Genomic DNA, 6,000 nt, shown 5'->3' with positions numbered 1-6,000 from the left:
GACAGGGCTGACCTTCGGCAATAGGATTTATAGTCTCCAAGATGATATTTGCACTTTCTGGAGAGGCGATTTTCTCCACTTCAGTAGCCCGATTTCATCGATTGCGTGGAGAGGGCTGTAGAATGTGGCGCCGCCTTTCCTGCTCCGTCCATGACAGGCGTGCTGGTCTCTGGAGAGAGAGCACGGTCCATCAGCGCACTCCAATAAAGGCACTGGAAGCAGCTGAATCACATTGGCGAAGCTCAGTGCTGGGCCGCTGCACCACAGAGATGAACAGAGATGGGGCCTCATTTGGGAAGGCTCAGAACACTTAATTCTTTCTTATTAATAAGCCTCGCTGCTACAACACATATGCAGTTTGAGCACACATAAGACGATAACCAAGTACCACAAACTACCAGGCATCTAGTATCATTAGCAGTTCAGGTGGGGAGCTGCATCACCATGTGTAGGCTGCAAAGGAACAAGTAATAGGTCTATTCCATGCTTAAAAGAAAAGAAAGAAAATACAACATTTCAGCCGTGGAGCCCTCACACCTGAAGAAGCCTCCACGGCTGAAACGTTGTGTTTTCTTTTTTCTCTTTTCATCTAGTGTCATTAGCCTTTTAACAGTTCCTGTCAAAATAAAATAGAAATGGATAACATTCTAGAGAGAGTTTGAAATACCAAGGTACAATTTAAAACATATCTCTTCCACTACAACCACAATATTTTGGAGAGATCGTTGAACCTCACTGTTCTGACATGTCCGTTAGCCTCCGTCCTGCTTCAGCAATGAATGTGGCGGGGCACATTCTGAGGGAGATGAGGTCAATCAGGTGGCAGGAAAACCAAGCTAAGCTTTTTTTTGAGATCCTGAAGACGAAAGAAGGGCCATGTATATGTGTGCAGCTGGATATGTAATTGCAGGTGGCGTAGCAAATTCTGCTGAAGCCCCACTGCCTGGTGTGGACGGTAGCTGTGCATGTTGCAGCACGTGAGATCAAGGGGGCATGTCATGTGTTTCAGCACTTCACTCCATTCAGTAGCACATGATTCCCTGAGTTCTTTGGATGACCTGTGGACCGATCTTTCACGATGAAGAATTCCTTAAGAAGAATAGATCTCGGCCCACCATCCCAATGCCTCCGTCTCAAAACAGCAACCTCCAACTGCCCTTAGTCTGCAAGGCAGTCCTTTCAAATGCGATGACAACGCCGGGACCTTCGTTGCCTATTGTACGAGCTGAACTTTTGTGCTCATCAATTCAACGCTCTTTCCATCAACTCATCTTGTCTTTTGACGCTTCGTGTTTTGCGCTCCTTTGACTATCGGCATATCGGGTGACTGCAAACACTGAAGTTCTTGCTTACGGAGTGTGGAACATTGTTTTCAAGTGATCGCTGTTCTGTCATGTTGACGCCGAGTGAATCTTTCTTTGGCAACATGGGCAGGCTGACAGCAGTGCGAGCGAAAGTAATGGCAAATTTCTTGACTTATTTCTGAATGTGAATGTTCTTTAGAAAAGGGATGCGGCGTTGCTTCTCGCCCGTGTAAAGGTCACGCATTCCAGACGTGGTTATGAGCGAACAGTTGCCGCAAGTGTTTGAAAAGAGCAAGAGAGGAAGCAGCCCTGCCCCGTGTGAGGATCAAACTCAGGCCCTTCAGATGACGAGACTGACGCACTACCAATTACGCCAACAAGCCCAGCTGCAGTACACACACCGGAAAGTTTGCCTCACATGGATTTCAGTCGCCCGTTCCCTAATCTTTAGACGCCCTCTGCTGAATGTTGCATTTGCCTTTTGATCTCACCGATACATTTTTGGTCTGTTTCTGTTGCGAGTCCGTCTTTCAGATCTCACCTAGCACAAGTCTCTGTGGCTGAAGTGGCCTCTCTGCTTCAGCATCGTGCCCTCACTCAGCCATTAAAAATGTCACTCGGACTTCTGACATGCTGACATGAAATGTCAAGAGAGAGGGGCGGAGTGACGCTTAAGCCAGAGAGAAGATGAAAAGGGGGCGTGGCTGCGAAACGCTTGACAGCTGCACGATGCTCTCCATGTAAGGCGGGACCACAGGCTAAAGGACGCCTTTCGGCACATCAAGCTCTAAGCACACACCTGGAGGATGCGGGAATTGATCCTGCTATCTCCCACATGCAAAGCAAGCGCTGTACCATACAAGCCAACCCCCCTCGCTGGGACTTATGCCTCGGCGTCACCTAGTGCCGCTTGTTCCCCTCTTACCGGGCACAGTTCACTGCCCTTCGTCTGCAAGGCAGTCGTGTAATTGCAGCTTTCTTGACTTATTGATGAAGGTCTGACTGGACGAGCGAATGGCGCCTCTCCCCATCCTCAAGCTCGCTGACAGATTGAAATGGAAAGTGCTGCTGTGGCTCGTTGGTCTAGTGGTATGATTCTCGCTTAGGGTGCGAGAGGTCCCGGGTTCAACTCCCGGACGAGCCCTCGTGTGCTCTTTTCCTCCTCTTCCACAAGACTGGGAACTGATATCCACATCACTTCGCAGCGTCTGCTTATGGCAAACGATGGAATGTGACTAATGACTGAACGAGCCTGGTGAATTCTCATCACGTGGCACAATGAGAGCGTGCAGTCAGCTGTCCAAGGCGGCAACCTCATTGCTCGTTCAAAAGAACACGTACTGAAAACTCATCACCACTGTGTCGTAGATGAGCACCGCGATCGCTTGTTGTCATGCGTCCTTACTTGGGAAATGCAGAAGCAAAAACTGCCCTCTCTCAGCCACCGAAACGTGTGCGGCTCGCCTTGCGCTCTCTGCGCCTCACATATTTGTCGAGCTGTCTGCTCTTCTTTCTGTTGAAGTAATCAAGTTACGGGGCGTCCTGCAGCCTATGATGTTCTCACTGAGAGCTTTCAAGATTTGAAGGAAAACTACGAGCTTGATGGCTCAAGTCGAACGAATGTGATTGTTAAGCAATCGATGATCAAAAGCACGTCTTCTAACAATTCGTGAGAGTATTATCAGCACTGTTTTCACTCGGATATACTTTTCACTTGCTAAGCTGACAAATTGGACGAGAAAATGCCGGAGACGCACTCAGTGCAGACTGAGGTTGGGAAGGAGGTGTGGCCCTTCAACGCTTGACAACTGAAGGACATTCTCTCCGCAACGGAGGAGCACCTGTCAGAAGTCGCAGAAGCTAAACAAGAGCACCGGGCTTCCGGAGATCCAAACTCAGACCTGGAGGATGCGGGCATCGATCCCGCTACCTCTTGCATGCTAAGCGAGCGCTCTACCATTTGAGCTAATCCCCCTCGCTTCATGCGTCTCGGCATCATGTCTTACCGCCTCTGCCCCTCTTACCGGGCACCGCCCACTGCCCTTGGTCTGCAAGGCAGTCCTTTCAAGTGCGATGACGACGCTGAGACCTTCGTTGCCTATTGTACGAGCTGAACTTTTGTGCTCATCAATTCAACGCTCTTTCCATCAACTCATCTTGTCTTTTGACGCTTCGTGTTTTGCGCTCCTTTGACTATCGGCATATCGGGTGACTGCAAACACTGAAGTTCTTGCTTACGGAGTGTGGAACATTGTTTTCAAGTGATCGCTGTTCTGTCATGTTGACGCCGAGTGAATCTTTCTTTGGCAACATGGGCAGGCTGACAGCAGTGCGAGCGAAAGTAATGGCAAATTTCTTGACTTATTTCTGAATGTGAATGTTCTTTAGAAAAGGGATGCGGCGTTGCTTCTCGCCCGTGTAAAGGTCACGCATTCCAGACGTGGTTATGAGCGAACAGTTGCCGCAAGTGTTTGAAAAGAGCAAGAGAGGAAGCAGCCCTGCCCCGTGTGAGGATCAAACTCAGGCCCTTCAGATGACGAGACTGACGCACTACCAATTACGCCAACAAGCCCAGCTGCAGTACACACACCGGAAAGTTTGCCTCACATGGATTTCAGTCGCCCGTTCCCTAATCTTTAGACGCCCTCTGCTGAATGTTGCATTTGCCTTTTGATCTCACCGATACATTTTTGGTCTGTTTCTGTTGCGAGTCCGTCTTTCAGATCTCACCTAGCACAAGTCTCTGTGGCTGAGGTGGCCTCTCTGCTTCAGCATCGTGCCCTCACTCAGCCATTAAAAATGTCACTCGGACTTCTGACATGCTGACATGAAATGTCAAGAGAGAGGGGCGGAGTGACGCTTAAGCCAGAGAGAAGATGAAAAGGGGGCGTGGCTGCGAAACGCTTGACAGCTGCACGATGCTCTCCATGTAAGGCGGGACCACAGGCTAAAGGACGCCTTTCGGCACATCAAGCTCTAAGCACACACCTGGAGGATGCGGGAATTGATCCTGCTATCTCCCACATGCAAAGCAAGCGCTGTACCATACAAGCCAACCCCCCTCGCTGGGACTTATGCCTCGGCGTCACCTAGTGCCGCTTGTTCCCCTCTTACCGGGCACAGTTCACTGCCCTTCGTCTGCAAGGCAGTCGTGTAATTGCAGCTTTCTTGACTTATTGATGAAGGTCTGACTGGACGAGCGAATGGCGCCTCTCCCCATCCTCAAGCTCGCTGACAGATTGAAATGGAAAGTGCTGCTGTGGCTCGTTGGTCTAGTGGTATGATTCTCGCTTAGGGTGCGAGAGGTCCCGGGTTCAACTCCCGGACGAGCCCTCGTGTGCTCTTTTCCTCCTCTTCCACAAGACTGGGAACTGATATCCACATCACTTCGCAGCGTCTGCTTATGGCAAACGATGGAATGTGACTAATGACTGAACGAGCCTGGTGAATTCTCATCACGTGGCACAATGAGAGCGTGCAGTCAGCTGTCCAAGGCGGCAACCTCATTGCTCGTTCAAAAGAACACGTACTGAAAACTCATCACCACTGTGTCGTAGATGAGCACCGCGATCGCTTGTTGTCATGCGTCCTTACTTGGGAAATGCAGAAGCAAAAACTGCCCTCTCTCAGCCACCGAAACGTGTGCGGCTCGCCTTGCGCTCTCTGCGCCTCACATATTTGTCGAGCTGTCTGCTCTTCTTTCTGTTGAAGTAATCAAGTTACGGGGCGTCCTGCAGCCTATGATGTTCTCACTGAGAGCTTTCAAGATTTGAAGGAAAACTACGAGCTTGATGGCTCAAGTCGAACGAATGTGATTGTTAAGCAATCGATGATCAAAAGCACGTCTTCTAACAATTCGTGAGAGTATTATCAGCACTGTTTTCACTCGGATATACTTTTCACTTGCTAAGCTGACAAATTGGACGAGAAAATGCCGGAGACGCACTCAGTGCAGACTGAGGTTGGGAAGGAGGTGTGGCCCTTCAACGCTTGACAACTGAAGGACATTCTCTCCGCAACGGAGGAGCACCTGTCAGAAGTCGCAGAAGCTAAACAAGAGCACCGGGCTTCCGGAGATCCAAACTCAGACCTGGAGGATGCGGGCATCGATCCCGCTACCTCTTGCATGCTAAGCGAGCGCTCTACCATTTGAGCTAACCCCCCTCGCTTCATGCGTCTCGGCATCATGTCTTACCGCCTCTGCCCCTCTTACCGGGCACCGCCCACTGCCCTTGGTCTGCAAGGCAGTCCTTTCAAGTGCGATGACGACGCTGAGACCTTCGTTGCCTATTGTACGAGCTGAACTTTTGTGCTCATCAATTCAACGCTCTTTCCATCAACTCATCTTGTCTTTTGACGCTTCGTGTTTTGCGCTCCTTTGACTATCGGCATATCGGGTGACTGCAAACACTGAAGTTCTTGCTTACGGAGTGTGGAACATTGTTTTCAAGTGATCGCTGTTCTGTCATGTTGACGCCGAGTGAATCTTTCTTTGGCAACATGGGCAGGCTGACAGCAGTGCGAGCGAAAGTAATGGCAAATTTCTTGACTTATTTCTGAATGTGAATGTTCTTTAGAAAAGGGATGCGGCGTTGCTTCTCGCCCGTGTAAAGGTCACGCATTCCAGACGTGGTTATGAGCGAACAGTTGCCGCAAGTGTTTGAAAAGAGCAAGAGAGGAAGCAGCCCTGCCCCGT

The 6,000-nt window shown here is 50.0% G+C and overlaps 2 non-coding genes across 2 annotated transcripts; both read left to right on the top strand.

Moving 5' to 3' along the window:
* The first annotated feature begins 2,376 nt into the window (after window positions 1-2,376).
* Window positions 2,377-2,448, top strand: trnap-agg (transfer RNA proline (anticodon AGG)). Its single transcript has one exon. It is a non-coding gene; the product is annotated as a tRNA-Pro (tRNA).
* Window positions 2,449-4,565: 2,117 nt separating this feature from the next.
* On the top strand, window positions 4,566-4,637 carry trnap-agg (transfer RNA proline (anticodon AGG)). Its single transcript has one exon. It is a non-coding gene; the product is annotated as a tRNA-Pro (tRNA).
* The last annotated feature ends 1,363 nt before the right edge of the window (window positions 4,638-6,000 follow it).

Source organism: Lepisosteus platostomus (genome assembly GCF_059453375.1).
Source record: "Lepisosteus platostomus isolate fLepPlt1 chromosome 5 unlocalized genomic scaffold, fLepPlt1.hap1 SUPER_5_unloc_3, whole genome shotgun sequence".
Classification (NCBI taxonomy): Eukaryota; Metazoa; Chordata; class Actinopteri; order Semionotiformes; family Lepisosteidae; genus Lepisosteus; species Lepisosteus platostomus.
This window is presented reverse-complemented; position numbering and strand designations above follow the sequence as displayed.